Here is an 18,129-nt window from a genome sequence, read left to right as displayed (position 1 = left end):
GTGTAACAAATGAATATTTTACACACCTGCTGTGTGTCTTTGGTGGGTTTTGACTTGGGACCCAATCCCAGCTCTGGAAGCATGAATGTTGGATGAAACATTCATCAAATGCTGTCACAAAAACTTTATCCTTCCTGTCAAGCACTCATAATGACAGAGAGACCGGCTAAAGTAGCCCAGCCGGAGCGTGAACCCCAGCGTTTGCTTTATCCGTCCTGTGGTGGAGGAAGTGTTTGTGCTGCTGTCTGAAGGTATAGGTGGATTTACTGACACGGACGGGGTCAGCTCAGGTCAATCGTCTGCATCCTGCTGTCTTCTGCAGCTCCCTGCGTAGAGCTGTTCTCCGTACATGTGCTTCACGAGGAAGCCTTCGGGACGTTTTGATGCATGGTTCATGGTACATGTTTTAATCATTCAGCCTTTCCTCCCAGGAGGTAGCTGTTGCTGCATATTACTGAGTACACACAATTAGTGATATAATCATGATGATGATAATGAAATGTATTTAGAGCATATCAGCACGCTTTACTCTGTTCAGAGAGACGTTAATAGGACTGCATCCTCTGCTCTGAAACGCCTCGGTGCTCGGGCTCGCGGCGCTCTCCCTCTGGAGACCGGGAGAGGCCTGCAGGTCATCACATCAGAGATTAGCAGTCATGGCAGTCGGCACGACCCTCCTTCTGCACCATCAACCGCAAAATCCTTACCTGACAGGTGTTGCTCTCAATCAGTGCTACTCTGCTGCCTCCAGAGCTGTTTTTAGGGTTGGAGGTGATGAGGACGTCAGCTTTTGCCCTCATGCGTTCTGACAATGTTGCGCTGGTGAAGCACTGAGGTGTGCCGGTCCGCTTATATGCCTAAAAGGCAGCAGGAAATCCCCCTCTCAGAGAAAAACCATTGATATCGCATCTGTAACATCAGGGGGAGATCAGAGGTGGCCTTTATTAGCTTCCCTCAGGGATGCTTAGCGTTGTGTGAAAGGTCACAGCAAGACCATGTTGGGATCACAGAGAGCTGTGTAGGGCCAGAACACATATACCAAATTAAAACTGAGTGGTCAGTAGGAAGAATGAGCTGTGTTCCTTTTAGTAAAAACATCCAAAACCGTTTTACAATAGACAGTTTCACGTGACATCACACAAAATGGCGAGTGTGTAGAGTGACTTCCAGTTTATGTGGTTTAGAACAGCAAAGCTGAGACCTGAACGCTGTTTAAAGCAATTTTATGTATATAATGAAACCTAATGGATTGTAACCGAAATTTGTACAAAATGCCTTTTACTAATGTCCTACCCGGTTGTATTAGTTTTCCCCTCTTAGATCAAGTGTCAGTCTGCAGAACGCTCCACAGCAGCTACCCAAAAATCCTGTGGATGATATTAAACGAGTCGTGGATTATTTCTCTCTGACAACCTGGTTAAAGTTAGACAAAGGTTACAAGTACTTCATAGAATGCTGCTTGTTTGATTATGAAGGTCTTCTTTTCCTTTGGGCTTTTCCCTTCAGGGGTCGCCACAGCGAATCAGTTTCCTCCATCTAAGCCTGTCTTCAGCATCCTCCACTCTAACACCAGCCACCTTCATGTCTTCATTCACTGCATCCATAAACCTCCTCTTTGGTCTTCCTCTAGACCTCTTTCCTGGCAGCTCTAGACTCAGCATCCTTCTACCAATATATTCACTGTCTCTCCTCTGAACATATCCAAACCATCTCAGTCTGGCCTCTCTGACTTTATCTCCAAAACCTCTAACATGTGCTTTTGAATTTAATTCAGATTTTCTTCTCCTATTTATGCTAATGCTAACATTAGCTTTCTATGACGGAGGGAGATGAGACGTAGAGCTTCAGAAGATCTTTTCTTCTCAGTTAAGGTTGGTTACATTTCCGCTTTCGCAAATAACTAAAAACAGAGCTAAAGTCAGACAATTTCAACGTCTCTTTTGATAAAGAACAACGAATAAGTGTTGCGTTATTTTCTGACGTAGTTCCCCTTTGCGTTTACTCATGATTGTGTCTGATTCCTGCAGGATGATAAAGGTAAACAAGGAGAAAAATAGTTTTTTTGACCTTTAAAAGCATTCCTATTTTTACAATTACCCCTTAAGATACCCCAAATAATATGATATCATATAATATTATAACAACACACTAAATTTAGCCTTGGGTTCAGTTAAAACACGCATGGCCAACATGCAGCAATGTGTATCTTAGCTGAGCCTTTTACATGTGGCCAACATGAATTTGCATCAGTTTTTGTGCTGATCACACTTAAAACGAGTGTGAATATCATCAATTGTCTGACGTCACCATGAAAAGGGTTTTTTGTTGCAGTTTTTCTCTAAAACTGATGAAAATTGTGTTTTTTATGTGTTCCTGTGGCCTTTTTCAGATGATGGAAGAGATATATATCAGAATATTAAGCTTTAAGTTGCATTTCTGAGTATTTCTTTATTCAAATTGTTGTGAATCAGAAGCTGCGACCTATAATGACAGGCCTCACGCTGTGCTCCATTCTGATGCATCCACTTCTAGACGACTAGATCCATTAATGTCCATTAATCCCTGCCGCTCTGCAGAAACTATGTCCCGTGATTTTGGCACAAAACTGCAAAATCAAAATTTAAACATCAGTTTTACAGATCAAAAATGATTGGAATGGGTTTTTAATAAACTACTGAAGATGAAAGTCACATATCAGAGAAGTAAATCGATCAGTCAGACTGCAGTTAACAGAAGTATACTGTGTACCTTTCGGTTAAGCATAGAAAAAAACTCCATAATTCATTCATAATTTGTATTTGATTTATTGATAATTCAATTACACTGTATAACTACGACACTCTACCAATGTAATGCTGCTCAACTTTTGCACCTTCAAAATGTCTATTTAGATTTATTACCCTGCCTTGTGACGTTGTTACACCCAAGCATCAAATCTTACATATTCCAATTTCACAGCTTATTATATTTTTATATTGCTTATATTGCAAGTTATGGCAGCTTATAAACTGACCAATCAGACGCCTCAATTAAAGAAGTTGGTCTCATGTTAAACATTCAAACTGTTTATTTGACAGATTCTCCCGAGTTCGCTTTCAAGTGGTAGGGGTGTGGACTTCCAACAAGCTCACTCCTGATTGGTGAGAGTTGTTGCCATGGAAACATTGACTCAGATCAATTCGGACCACGCTACTGAAGTTGACTGGCTCCAACATGGCTTCAGTGTGGCGACTAAATTGACTTTATTTGATTGAAGCCAGAACTAAGGCACTTTATATGGGTGACATCATACTCGCTTGGTCCAGTTCTCTTTTACATTCATTGATGTAGATGTGAGTCCTAACAATTATCCTGGTGCTTTAACAGACAGGGTTACCATCTGTTTTTTTTTTTACTTGTTACATTGACAAATAATTTTTATAACCCTTAAGGTTAACAGAGACTCTGTTTTTCTACTGACTTTAGCTCACGTGGTTTCACACAGATTTTCCTAAAGCCCGTTAAGTCTGTTGCTGAAAGAGATGAAACACCTCAAAATGCTGAAAGGAAGACGGTATGCATACATTTATAAGATCATTCCACTTGCTAGATGGTGTTACCCCCTTAATCATCGGGTCATCAAGGGAAACAAAACAGAATGAGCCGAACTCCAGAGAAAATCCAGCCTTTCTATTTATTCTGTGCGATAATGGCTGAATTATTCATCCTGGGTGATTATTAATTAAAGGAGGCTCAGGTCCTGTGACAGGTACAGGCTGCCGAGGCACACGCTGACATTCCCCTGTGACGGGCAGGATGTTTCTCCCTTCATCCACCCTCATCTGGCTTTCCTCCTCACGTCTGTGGGGACACTGCCCTCACACATGTTACATGCCGTCATTCGCGACATTTTAACCCGACTCGCTGATACAAGAGGAGAAAGATTGCTGCGCAGTAATCATCTGTAAAAGTCAGTCAGGGTCAAGTCATTGTTTTCATGTTACTCTTTAGTTGTTGGTGATGTATTAGGTTGTTAGATGAAATTAATTATGTATGATCCTAAATTTTTACTATCCGTGATACATAGTGGGCCAACTTGATTATATTTAATGGACTTATATCATGCAGAATAACTTTTTGAGTTTTATTTGTATTATAATGTTAAATTTTCATGAAAAACACTCCAAAGCTGCCAGCGGCCAGCTCTAGGATGACATCATGAAATTGACGGCGACCACAAGGAGTGAAAGGCGGTTTCTCAGAGATTGAGTCGTCTTGGAATAGGACAAAGAGCTCACGAAAATAACTCATATTTCATTAAATTAAATGTTCTTTAGTGTACCAAAGGTAATATCTTATCATAGATGGATATAGTTTACCCAGAAAGGTTCAGAGCAGCATGATATGGGTCATTTAAAGTTCTTCATTCTTTTAGTGGTGAAAGTTCCCAATTCTTCAACTTGTGGAGACATAACAATTCATTGAATCATAATGTATCTTTGAGTTGGGCTGAAATGTCCTAAATTAAATCAAAACACAACTTTTTTCCCTTTTTTTTTACATTTGATCAATTTTGATTTTGATTGGAATGGCTACCATGAAATTGGGAAGACGGAAAGAGAAAGGGAGCAGACTATTTCCTGGTGGAGGAAAGGAGCAGACTAACCCTGTTAGATAAAGGGAGCAGACTGTCTCCTGGTGGAGAAACTCAGCAGACTATTTCCTGGCAGGGGAAGGGAGAAGACTATTGTCTGGTGGAGAAAGGGAGCAGACTATTTCCTGGTATTTCCAGGTGGACAAAGGGAGCAGACTATCTCCCGTTGGAGAAAGGGAGGATACTATTTCCTGGTGGAGGAAGGAATCAGACTCTTTCCTGGTGGAGAGAGGGAAAATACTATTTTGTGGTGGAGAAAGGGAGCAGACTATTTCCTGGTGGAGGAAAGGAGGAGAATATTTCCTGGTGAAGAAAGGGAGCAGACTATTTCCTGGTGGAGGAAAGGAGGAGAATATTTCCTGGTGAAGAAAGGGAATAGACTATTTCCTGGTGGAGAAAGCGAGCGAAGAATTAGAACAGCTGGTTTGAACATGGTCATTGAGCAAAGGTAGAATGATACGCGTGAAAAGGATTTTTGATCCAGAGATTAAGGATGCTTCAAACAGAACAGAAACCTTCACAGCTGGTTCTAATTAGAGCAATGTTCTCATCAATTCTATAAATCCCAATACGTTCATCTGTTGTTGTTGTCTGCATTTCTTGACTGAATTTCACCACAAAATGAACCCACTTTGTCTGTAGCAAATGACAGAAAACAAATGATGAGCATGGCTCTAGGATGACGTCAAAAAATGGGCGGCTCCCTCAAGAAACAAAAGGCGGAGCCTCAGAGATCAAATAGTTTTACTTCCGGGTTTACAAAAATATTCATATTTCATAAATAATTTGTTTTTTAGTGTTCCAAAGGTAATATCTGATCATTTAAAGTGAATGAATGAATAAAATGGTTTATTTCAATCAGGTCACAATACATGACATAACATAACTCTTAGTGAATCACAAGTAGATCGCTTGAAAGGGAGCGGAAGGAAGCAAACTTATATAATCCCACCCCGACTAAAGTAACCTGACAGAAAACAATAGCATATGGTCCAAGTAACAATGGTGATTATGGCTGTTTTATTTCTTACTTCATTTTCCTTCTTTACCTACTATATATCACATGGACCTCCTGAAGCCCTTTGATCCTCAGGTGGAATTTACCAGCCTATCACCAGACCACATGTAAACCAACAAGCTCAAACTCACTGATGCATTCACCAATGCTCACGTTGCTCATGGTGTTCACACTGGACTGTCACTACCTGACACTAGTGCATGTCCGCCACCTATAGCTGCAAGAAGTTTGGTTTGAAACGTCAAAGTGGTGAAAATCTCATAAATCTTGCTCCAGGCTTTTTCTTTCACTGATTTATTCCGATATATGAATTACTTGGTGTCAAAATTCTTGCTGAACACTAACAGCAATTACTAATTACTCGGTTGGTAGTTCTGTTAAATAAAGGTGAAACCATCCATATGTCACTATCAAATCTGAGTCTTTGATTGTTTAAAGTTTTACATGGTTTGATGGCTGTGCGTTTTGTACGTGGAGCCTGAAAGTGGTCGTAGCGACACCTGAACGGGAACATGTTGAACACGGAAACCATGTGTGTTTAAGAGACTTTTCATTGGAAGTGGTCGCTTGAACATTGTTGAGGGCGAAGTAAACGCAGCTTAAGACTCACTTTGATTCTCAAAACAAACTTTTTATGACCTCCTCATGATATTGTTAAGTCATAACATTCAAATAAACCTAGGACTCCATTTAATTTAGCATTACTTTGAACCCAAAAAAATCATGTTTGTTTTCTTAAATAATTTGAAAAAAGTCAGGCATGAAGGGGTTAATATGGCGGTCGGATTGATTGATTGATCAAGTTTATTTCAAATACAGATTATGGACAATACGGGCAAAACGCAGACAATTTTCTAACTCATTGCAGAAATTCTGAAATGCATTGATTAGAAAATAGAAACAAACAAACATAAAACAAAGACACGCTTATGTCACATTTTGTTCATTAAATATAGTAAATGTTAACTAAAGTTAATACATGATAACTAAAGGAATGGGAAGAAACAAACTTATACTATCTCACCCATAATTAGTAAACTCATTTTACAGTTTAGCAAACTAGAAGTTGAATTCTGAGCCAAAGATGTGAAGTTTGCAACTGAAAATAGGAGGAGAAAAACATTGAAGTTGCACCAAAGACATCTTCATTAAAAAATGTCACTTTAACTTTCTTACTTTTTTTAATTCAAGTACATTCTTACTAGCAGGAGGATATTAATTACAGGGTGTATTTTATTTAGAAATGTATATGCTGCTGTCAAAAGTAAAAATAAGTTAAAGTTATAAAAAATTAATTTGGTTATAATTTAGTTATTTTAAATATTTAAAAAGCTAAAGTTCATTAAAAACATGTCTTAATTGGCACAAAAACATAAATAAAGAGTGTTTTAGAAATACTGAAGAGGCTGGTTCATAAAGAACTCTCTAAAAAATACATATATGTTGCAAGCAAAAACATTTATGCCAAACAGAACATGAAACATAAGAATAGACGGAAGAGTTAAAAAGAAAACTGAGATGGAAAATATTTTCTGAGTTGAGGAAAATCTAACTAATCGAGTCTGAATGAGAGCAGTCGGGGATGTTCAAACACCCCAAAGCTTGTATTTTCATGCATTCTTTCTTTCCTCCGTGACCCTTCCTTCACATGCACGTCTGGTTTGCTGCACGGAGCAGCTGCTGCTGCCAGACTCAGGTAGACAGCGGCTGTTGCGTTCTCTGACCCTGTGTGGGAAGCTGGCAGTGGGAGGACATGCCCTGTGGCAATGCCAGGAGAAGGCCAGGAGGGCTGGGGTCCAGACCTACTCGGTCCCCGCTAATGGAACGGGGGCTTCGCCGTCCATATGGCCCTTTTGAAGCAGAGCGCCGGCTCTGGAGGTTGGCAGTCACCAAACAGCCTCTCGTTTGGGATGAAACAGGACAGGTTCAGACCTTGTACCACAAGGGCTTTTACCTCTGGATCAAATCTAAATGACCAAAAAAAATGTTCCTTTCAAAGGCTGTTAAAGCAAAAGTAAGAATTTGTTTTTATCAAGGCAGACCTCGGTGTGCTGCATGCTCTCAGTGTAAAAACGTACAGCTGTGTTGACAGTAAAGATTGAACAGAAGGAATGTTCCTGTTTCTTGCCGGGCATCTTGCTTTCTGTCTCTGACTGACAGCCTATAAATAGATGGGCTGGTGAGTGTAATAACAGGTTATTACACAGACAGATGAGGCACAGCTCTGTCATGCAGTGCTGCTGAGGTTCAACAACAAAAATCTGGATCCCCAGCAGCAAAATCTCCATAAACCATGACAAAAAACAAACAGAAACAAATAATCTCTTACAAATTGAAACCTTAGGTGATTGCAAAATTAATCATAAATGTTATAAATTTTGATAAAATTGATTAAGACTTGGACCATACCGTAAGAACACTTTTTACATAACCATTTGACTAAATTAATATTTAATCCCTAGTAAGAAATGACCTTTTTTTGTCAAGGCCATCAGAGCACGAAGCTATATCATAGAAAAAGAACATACGCTACAGGTTCTTTTATAGATGTTTTGTTGAACACAATTTTGTTTTAAGTGTGTTTATGTGTACATTTTCTTGAGTTCTTCCAAGAATTTTTAATTTTTTTTTTTAAAGTTTTTGTTTGTATAAGTGTAAATGTCACACTGATCATCGTTTAATGATCGGGGGTGGGATTAAAAAACTTTTTGACTTCTTCGTACTCCATTTTGAACTACATATTGAGGTGTTTTATTTTTATTTATTATTTATATAAAAATGTTTCTTGTTATTTTCTTGTTTTTTTATATAATTTACTACGTATTGCTCAAAATAAAGGACTAACTAATCAAAGTAACATTTACAATCTTACTCAAACGTCATTTTAATCATTTTTTCACATTTAAAAAGATAAATACTCAGAAATGTAATTTTAAGCTTACTTTCTCTTCATATATGTCCTCTATAGTCACAATTTGCATGAACAAACAAAAAGTTTTAAATTGTTGAAGTCCCCTTCCAATGAAAATTCTGTTTTTTGAGTTTTTACCATTTATGTGTCATTTCTCTTATGAAAGAGAACAAATGTAATAATAAATCATTTTATTTTTCATTTCTGAGTATTTCTCCTTTTAAATCAGTCAAACTGTCTTGGACAGACTCTGTTTGAATGAATGATCTTCTTTCCATCAACAGCTCTGCTGCACATGCACTAAACCCTCATCTGTTCCTAGTGTCTAGTTCAGGTTCTGGAGAAGAGAAGATGGTATCTTCACATTGACTGCAGTCAAATGAGCCGCCGTTCACATTTCTGTGGTCAAATCAGCATCACTGGATTTTTGGTGTGAGTTTCATCCAATACTTACGGTAGCAGGACTGAGAACGCTGGAAAATCTCCACCAGACTCCACGGAGCTTCTTGATGTGACCACGGAAATGTGAACGGCGGCTCATTTGACCGCAGTTGGAAAGGATTGTAAATCAATGAAAGAGCATTTTGATGTTAGCTTTGATTATTTTATCAAGAACTCTGAGAAACCAATGATTGAATGTATTGATCACAGTCAATAAACATTGGAGAATTAGCTAAAAGAGTCTTTGGTGAACTGGAAGGAGAAAGAATCAGGATTTTGGAGGAAGTTCTGTCCATGAAGATCTTCACTTCCTCGTCCCAGCTGACATCCGGATCAGTTCACTTTAAGTGAAACATGGAGACGGAAGCTTAATAATGTGGGCTGTTTCAATTCTTTAGGCCTTTTCTTAATTTCCTAGAATTATTAAAGCAAACGTTATCATTTTTTTCTGAAAATACTTTAAAACAAAGGGACATTTTGTTGCTTCTGCTATAATTTGTTGCAAAATATCTTAAAGGGAGCTAAGATTTTCTAAAAAAAAAAAAAAAAAAACTCTCTCCAAAAAAGAAAAAGCCTCAATCTGCTTGGCGATTTCTCCAAAGCTTCATCCATGATTCAGAACTACAATGTTGATATATGCGGATAACTTTTAGTTTCTGTTTTCCTTTTAACTGCATCTGCTGCACACAGTTCATCCTCTGCAGTCAGATATTTTTCTTCCCCTCAGAAAGAAGGAAATAAAGATTTATTTTTGTTCGGTTCACATTAACATGCCAGAAACTTTGAGAGCGTCCTCTAGATGGAGGTCAAGGAAAACGTACCTGCCAGGATGTGTGTGTGCAGTGTGAAAGCAGTAAAGTGGACACACGGAGCAGAGAAGCTCTATCGATCTGAGCCGTGCAGAAACCGGGGAAAGCGTCATGGAGATGCAGCATAAACAAATGCACTAACATGGTTTCACCCACTCTGCTGACTGTCCCACACAGGCTGATGCAAAGAACTAAAATAACCCCTAGCAGGTGACACGGACCATTTGTACTGCAGACCTAAAAAAGCGTAATTAAAGAGTGAAAATCACAGTTTGACGTTGCCCTGCCCTGGTTTCCAAACTAATGCTCAATTAGAAAGTGAGGCCAGACTCTTAAAACGGGTCACTCCTGCTCATCCTTCTCCAATTCCTCCCTCCTTTCTCTTTTCTTCCACCTTGTCTTCACTCTCCTTCTTCCGCCACCCACCCCTCTGGATCTGGAACAAAAGCCACCTCCATCACTCCCCTCCCCGTCTCCGGCTTTTTCTATCTCATTGGTGACAGCTGCCGCCAAACCGACTCGCAGAGCGAGAGAAATGATGTGTCAGTGGAAGGTCCTTTAGCCGGCGCTGCTAATCTGTCACACGCCGTTTGTTGTTTACTGCTTCTTCTCACACGCCGACTGGCCGGCGACGCTCGCCGCACAGCAACAGCAACAGATGCTGACCCACAGAAGTGTGAATCTCGCCGATTTCTCCCCGCTGTCAACCTGTAAATTACAGCTATCTGGAGTAATTAGACCCGATAAAACCCTTCCAAGCCGTACCCCCCTCCTCGACACACATGCACACGCACAGCTCTGTTCTGTCACTGACCTGAATGTGTGTCATTTGGAGACAGAGCGCTCCAGACCCAAACTGTTCAAACTGCCGTGCTTTAAGTAGCACCGTTTTAACCCAAAAATGTAAATGAGGTTTCATATATGAGGCTCCAGGCTCTCTTTGGGCCAGCACTGATGAAGCCGATATATCAGGGTGTCAAATACCAAAATACAAAATACATACCGGATAAACATTTATTAAACACACTAAAAGTACATTTTTAAACATTTAAAAACTGTAACTTTTTAACAAAACTATGAACGATAAAAAGGCAAAAATATTATTCCAGAATGAATCAACTTAAACCTTAAATAATTTTCAATATTTTACTCTACATAAAAATATATTTGTCAAAATCATACAACTTAGAAATAAGTGCAAGATAACATTGAACCATTAATAACAATTAAGTGAAATGATCTGGAGGACCGGATAGAATTACCTGGTGGGGCGGATCCCGCCATACCCGCCATAACCGCCATACCCGCCATACCCGCCATACCCCATAAAGACCACTGCAGCACAAAAATGGACAAAAATTCGAATTTCTTTCTAAAAGTATCTTTTATCTATGAGATAAAGATTATGACGTGTTAGGTGATTTGGTAAGTTTTGGTCACAGGATTTAACATGAGTGTTTTGAAAAAAAGAAATCAATTAATTTAACATTATTTCAATTAAGGATGTTCCAAAATATCGATATTGGGATATATCGCAATATTTAGTCCTGTGATTGATTCTTGATGGGTTTTCACCAAGTATCGATCTTTTATTTTTGTTTGAAGAGGCTGTAAAACTTTATAGTTGTCATCCTTTAGTGAGACGTTCCTTTGGAGGTAGATAGGGGGCGTGCGTTTCAAGATTGACTTTCGCAAGAATCAATGTATCGGGCAGCTACTTTAATTATTTCATGTTTGTACTGTTTTTCAGTAAAATTTTGCTCTGAGTAGTGACGCTACTGCTCATGTTTACTATTGTTAACACTGAATTTTACACATAATTTAGATTCAATTGTTGTCATTGCTTGTTAAAGACATAAGCTATGTCCAAATTCCCCCCTACTCACTATCTCGTGCATTCGCCATTTTCTAGTGCGGTCCGAATATACTAATTCCAAAATCAAAGTCATTGCGGAAAACTAGTGTGCATCGATACTCACTAGATAAGCTATTATAGACCACAATGCATTGCATTTGAAGAATTTTGAACAAAAAAAAAACATAAAACGTCCACATTTACACCATCAGAACACAGTGGAGTCATAAATAAATGTTGTGAAATGTTCGTATTTATTCAATTTTGACTTTGTGAAATCAGTGACATCATATCTGGCGTTTAGAGAACACGAAAGAAAGTAGTGAGCATCGTGTCCTGTAAAATCCAGGGCACTAGATAGTTTTTTTAGTAGTTAGGGATTAGCGTGGGAACTCTGACATAGCCCTTATTGATTTGCATAAAAGTGTCTATTATTTGTTACAAAAAATAAGACACGTTGTTTATTATGATTGTGTAACAAATGGAGATGTATGTTCCCAAAAAATGTGTTCTTCTATATAATGTGAGTTATTAGAGATGATTTATACCAATAATGGTGATATCATCGTATCGTGAGGTACCCAGTGATTCCCAGCCCTAATACAACAATGACTTGTTTTAAAAAATAAATAATAAATTAGTTTGGGTAATACTTTAAAATAAGATTCCTTAATAAGCTTTATTAACCCATTAATAAATATTATTAATGTGTTTCTAGGATGTTTATAAGACCTTTATTGGCCAAATAGGGTTTATTATCATACTTATAAGATTCATTACCATTCAAAGTGAGACCATTGTCCATAAAGGCCATATTAATAAACTGCTTATAAGCTTAACAACTGTATTAATTATCTTTGTCAGCATTATATTGAGTGTTTTGGAGCACCTCATCTAAAGTGTTACTGAGTTTTTCTCTCAATAAAGCTTAGAAAATTAGCTAAACTTTTCCCACCAAAGCGATTTCAGGGGGCCATTTTGGAAAGCCTCTTTACTGCCCCTAATGGAGTGATGATGAACTACATGGCAGAAGACATGGATCAAGTTATAGACAATGGAAAGTTTGGATAATTCTAATGAGATAAGGGTCTCAGAAATGCCTGTATCAAATATAATTTCTGAGGTTTTTTTAAGCATCTTTCCTCCAAAAACTCGTGACTTTGAGGGACTGAAGTTGGCATCCGTCCTGAGCCCATCTGCAGTAAACTATCTTGGACGAAAGAGCAAAAGTTGCCATTTGTCCTCTACTTATCCTCCTCGAGGTCTTGCAGGGACAGCGGGCTTTTGGACAGGACCGGAGGAGTCAGCATCAGGGCCGCCTCTTCTTGCCCTGGCATCCGTGTTCGGCCTGCACCACTGCAGCGACCACCACTGCCAAGCATGCTCTTAAAAGCAGACCTCTGTCTCTTTAGGTAACATGTGCAAAAGGTCACCCAGCCTGGTCTTGTCATCCTCTCCCACACTCTCTGCACTCCTCCTCCTCCAGCTCTTCTCTGGCCCTCTGTGTCCACTTCCTGGCCATCAGCGCCAATCACATTCTACCCTCGCCCCCTTAGCCGCCAGTGCCGAGCGGCAATCTGTCACCAGGGCACTGGGAGATGCCACCCTGCCGTCCGCCTTCCGTACACTGTGGTAATGGCTTCTGGCAGCCCCAGAAAAAGAAGTAACCGGCAAAAAGGCAGAGGAGTGAGCGGGGAGGGAGGACTGACGCCCAGAGAGCGGAGCGGTCGCTCTCGTATTCATGCTGCTGTTCGACCCCTCCTCCCCTTTTTGCCCCACCTCGCTTTGGCCCGGTCGCTTTGCACGATACTTCAGTGAATAAATGAGTCGTTTTAATCCGACTGACAAGCTGGCATTGCGCAGCCCTGCCCTCCATCTGTACTGGTCGGCCAACGCAGCAGCAGGCCCCAGGCAGCCCGATGTGCCAATCCAACACACAGCTTATCCTGGCTGTAGCTTCAGGGACAGAAGGGTTAGAGCTCTATGCGGCAGCTACCTTCTCCACCAAGAGCTATTTATATAAGAAAAGAATTAGCTGGTGGAGGCTTTGATGCCCTGAAAAAAAATAAAAAGAATTTACTCTCAGCTTGTGTTATTTTTTTTGCCATTTTGTCCTCTACACATCCTTGTAAATAAAAAAATAATAATAATTTTAGAGCACTTCTTCCTTCTTTCATGGAGCTAAGAGAACATTTTAAAGGTCATGTCTTTTTCAAAGTACCAAACAGATTTTCCCACCACTGTGGGTTGAATTTTGCCGTGTCATCCTTGGCACAATGAGAGTGCAAATACACACACAAAAAAAGCCCAGAGAGATTAAAAAACACTTGGCCGCAGGAGGTGCTAAACCCTCTGCTCCATTTCCTCTCTCCACAAGCTCCTCTGCGCTCCCTCTTTCGGCCATGTGTCGCCTCCAAGTTATTTGGGAAGGGACCTGGTAACATTTGAGTGCCCAATTAAGCGCAGGGGCTCCGTCCGCGCCCCCCTCCGGGTTCTGTTCAGGCACGTCACCGGCGAACGCCGCACACACTCCCTGCAGCCCTCACTCCTCCCACCCGCTCGCTCTTTTTCATGCTTACTTCCCCCCGTCTGTTCTGCCGCTTTCTTACCCCAACAGACTCCTCTCTGGTTAAAGATCCCCCGCAGATCTGACTGCAGCTTATCTTTGGAACAGGAGGTTACGACTGTTTGATCCATGGCGGCCGGACCCGGTGCCAGTTACACACCCGGGCCTGGATGGTGCTCATCAGCCGCGGGGATCCTCCCGCTGCGGTTGTGTTTTGCCTCTTTTTTGAAAGATTAAGCACTGTTTCCTTAAATTAGCCTGAAAAACAGGAAGATATAAGAAGATATTCGTTTCCTCGCAAGGTCAACGAGGCGCTCGTCGTTACCCAGATTGAATAATTAGTGAATTTAAGAAGCCTGAAAACAGTTCGAACAGTGAGGTTTTTTTTTTTTTTTAAGTGCTAAAGAACTGTTTATTTCCTTAACTTAGGAGGTGTCAAACTCAGCACACGGGTTGAAAAGCAAAACATACCTTAGGTCGCGGGCCGAACAGGATAAACATTTATTGAACACTCTAAAACAAAATTTTTAAAACGTTAGAACAGTAACATAATTATGAACTAGATACATAGCATTACCTGCAATAATGCTATAGTGTGAATGCTGTAAGCTGAATGTGGCCGCTGAAGATGCTGGAATTGAAAACGCTAAAAACGCTGATGCTGACAGCTAGCTAAAATATTGGATAAACGCCAAATTAGCCTAATAAACAAACAAACAAAACTTGGGTTAACCAAAACAGCTTGTACGTAGCTAAAGAAATAGCTAAACTTTCAAATAGTCTAAAAAAATAGAAAAAACTAAATTAGCCAAAACAGCTAGCATGCAAATATTAGCCTAACTTTGAAACAGCCTAAAAAACTTAAATAGAAAAGCCTAAATTATCTATAACAGCTAGCATGTAGCTGAAAAAATAGCTAAACTTCAAAATATCCCGAAAAGCTGTAAAGAACCTAAATTAGCCAAAACAGCTCGCACGTAAATATTAGCCTAACTGTGAAACAGCCTAAAAAACTAAAATAGAAAAGCCTAAATTAGCCAAAACAGCTAGTATGTAGCTGAAAAAATAGCTAAGCTTCAAAAATCCTGAAAAACTGGAAAAAGCTAAATTAGCAAAAACAGCTCGTATGTAGATATTAGCATAACTTTAAAACAACCAAAAAAAACAAAAAAACAAAATAGAAAAGCCTAAATTATCTATAACAGCTAGCATGTAGCTGAAAAAATAGCTAAACTTCAAAATATCCTGAAAAACTGGAAAAAACCTAAATTAGCCAAAACAGCTTGCATGTAAATATTAGTCTAACTTTAAAACAGCCAAAAAAACTAAAATAGAAAAGCCTAAATTAGCCAAAACAGCTAGTATGTAGCTGAAAAAATAGCTAAGCTTCAAAAATCCAGAAAAACTGGAAAAAGCTAAATTAGCAAAAACAGCTTGCATGTAGCTGAAATATTAGCTAAACTCCAAAATAGCCTAACAAATGCCAACATAGTCCAAAAAGCTAACAGAAGGCCAATTTTTTAAAATTAAAAACTGTAACTTTTTAACACAAATATGAATAGTAAAAAGGCAGGAATATTATTTCAGAATAAATCAGCTTAAATCCTAAATAACTTTAGTTATTTACTTAACTTTTTATTTTACTCTCCATAAAAATATATTTTGTCGAAATTATACAAGTTAGAAATGAGCGCAAGATAACATCGGGCCACTAATAACAATAAAATAAAATGATCTGGAGGGCCGGATAGAATTACCTGGAGGGCCGGATCTGGCCCCCGGGCCTTGACTTTGACACGTGCCTTAACTGAAGTGAAAGATCATCACTTGGTAATTTAGGTTACAGGCGTGGCGGTGACAGCTGGGCAGCACTGAAAGCTGACCAAATCGACATAAATCACTGTCTTTTTTTATTCAATAAGTAGGTTAATATCTCAGAAAAATGTTTTATTCAAAGAGACAGTGTAAAGGGACGGCAAGTGTTTTTGAGGTGGAGGGCCGGGCTGAGTTTGGCATGTCCCCGCGGTCTCCTCTGTTTAAGGAACCATCCTCGTCCCTCGTGAGCGCTCTCCATATTAAACAAGTGCTTTGTAAGTGTGCTGTCATAACTGTTCATCACAAATAAATACTTAAACAGTGAGAGCTTAGCGCCCCACTGCTTTGCAGTATGCTGTTTTTTTTTTTCTCGGCGAACTGCATTTCCTTTTTCTGACTATATGTTCTGGTGTCCTTCAACTCTGGAGTGTGCTGGGAGGGAGCTAGTGGCTAGTGCCCATGTGCCAAGCCTCCCTGCTTGGTGTCTCATACTCTCTGCCCTCACCTGAGGCCTTGCCCCAACAGGACGGAGAGGCCCAGAGGCAGTGCAGCTCCCGAGATGACACCCTTTTCTCCTTCCTCTTGTTGTTTCTGCACAAACACCCTCCCACGGACCCTTCCAAGTTCAATCACTCGCCATCCTGCCCCAGACACGGGGGCAAAAGTCCACTGCAGCCCGCCCGTCCTCTATGGCAGCTTTTGGAAGGTGATCCGAGACTTTTTTTTCTCTTCTTGGTGGGCTGGCTGGCTGGCTCCGGCGCAACGCGGCATGCGCTGGCGTCGGCGCCGAGGCTGGATCGGTTTGTTCAGAAGCTGATGAATTGCAGGCGAGATGCGGAGCGGCAGCCAGCGAGGCGCTCCGGCAAGCAGCCGTCATGCACCATCACGGTGCGCTCGTGTGATGGGGGAAATCAGAGAGACAGAACTGACAACTTAATTTAACACCAGATCTGGAGGAAGCCAGAATGCCACTGCGCACTGGATAATTGATAACTCTGCCACCCTAACACACCTTGGTTCACCTCACACTCGCTCATTTCTGACCCAAATCGTTGTTTGGAGCATTAAAGGCTCTCGGCTAATTGTTGTACTTTCACTCTAAAGGGTTTGAAAATGATCCGTCTCCCAGGTAGATACTGTCAGAGTCACCCAGCACTCGTGTCAGGGAATCGAAACACCTTCACCTGTCAGCTCACTTTGTTATTTTTCACCAAATTATAACACAAAAATAAAGAAAACAATTCTTTACTTTCCTTTTTTCAGTGTTTCTATCATTTCTATCAGACAGCTGTTCAAAAAACGTGTTTTGAGCTTCATCATCAGCTGTATATTTAACGCTCCTTTGGGAAACAGTGACTGTAGTCCGACCAAAGAGCAGCAGCAATGCTAACATTTCTGCCGCTGCAGCAGCAAGATGGCAGTGCCTGGATCGTCTTCACAGGCTGCCAACCAGGAGCCCGGTCGACTGGTAATGTCTATTAATTACTAATACAAACTGCTAATTAGCCGACCAAACACTGGCATCTGTATGGTTTGCTCTTCCTGCAGCGATGAAATGGAGTCTTAACACAAAGAGGCAGCAAACCTGAAGCTGCCTGATGTGCATGGAAATGAGCAAAGCTCACACACACGGTCAAGCAGAGGGTGAAGACTACGACCAGAGGAGTTCAGAGGTGGAGATATGGGAGAGCAGAAGTGAACCACTTTTCTGTATGACTTACATGCCTGTTGGGGGAGTTTTTGAAGAAGACACAATGTTTAGATTTGCCCTCAGTGGATTAATCAAGATGTTATACTTTCTTTTTTTGTTTCTATTTATATTTTATCTATGTTTTAAGCCTGAAAACTAATTTGTATTAAAGTGTTTTATCAATAAAGTTCTGGATTAGATTGGATTGGAGTAAAATGGATTTGATTAGATTAGATTAGATTAGATTAGATTAGATTAGATTAGATTAGATTAGATTAGATTAGATTAGATTAGATTAGTTCGAATCACATTAGATTTCATTGGATTGGATTGGTCGGGATTAGAATAGATCAGACTGGATTCGGTTAGATTAGAGTAGGTCAGAATGGTA

General features: G+C 40.1%; 1 long non-coding RNA gene across 1 annotated transcript; it reads right to left on the bottom strand.

Annotated features, from left to right (window-relative positions):
• Positions 1-391: 391 nt before the first annotated feature.
• On the bottom strand, positions 392-14,787 carry LOC112136124. The gene is made up of 4 exons (XR_002917281.2): positions 14,277-14,787; positions 1,294-1,367; positions 708-909; positions 392-625 (listed from the first exon to the last, which is right to left on the bottom strand). It is a non-coding gene; the product is annotated as an uncharacterized LOC112136124 (long non-coding RNA).
• Positions 14,788-18,129: the final 3,342 nt, after the last annotated feature.

Source organism: Oryzias melastigma, linkage group LG12 (genome assembly GCF_002922805.2).
Source record: "Oryzias melastigma strain HK-1 linkage group LG12, ASM292280v2, whole genome shotgun sequence".
NCBI classification, from domain to species: domain Eukaryota; kingdom Metazoa; phylum Chordata; class Actinopteri; order Beloniformes; family Adrianichthyidae; genus Oryzias; species Oryzias melastigma.
The sequence above is the reverse complement of the archived record's forward strand: the minus strand, read 5'-3'. Positions and strand labels throughout refer to the sequence as shown.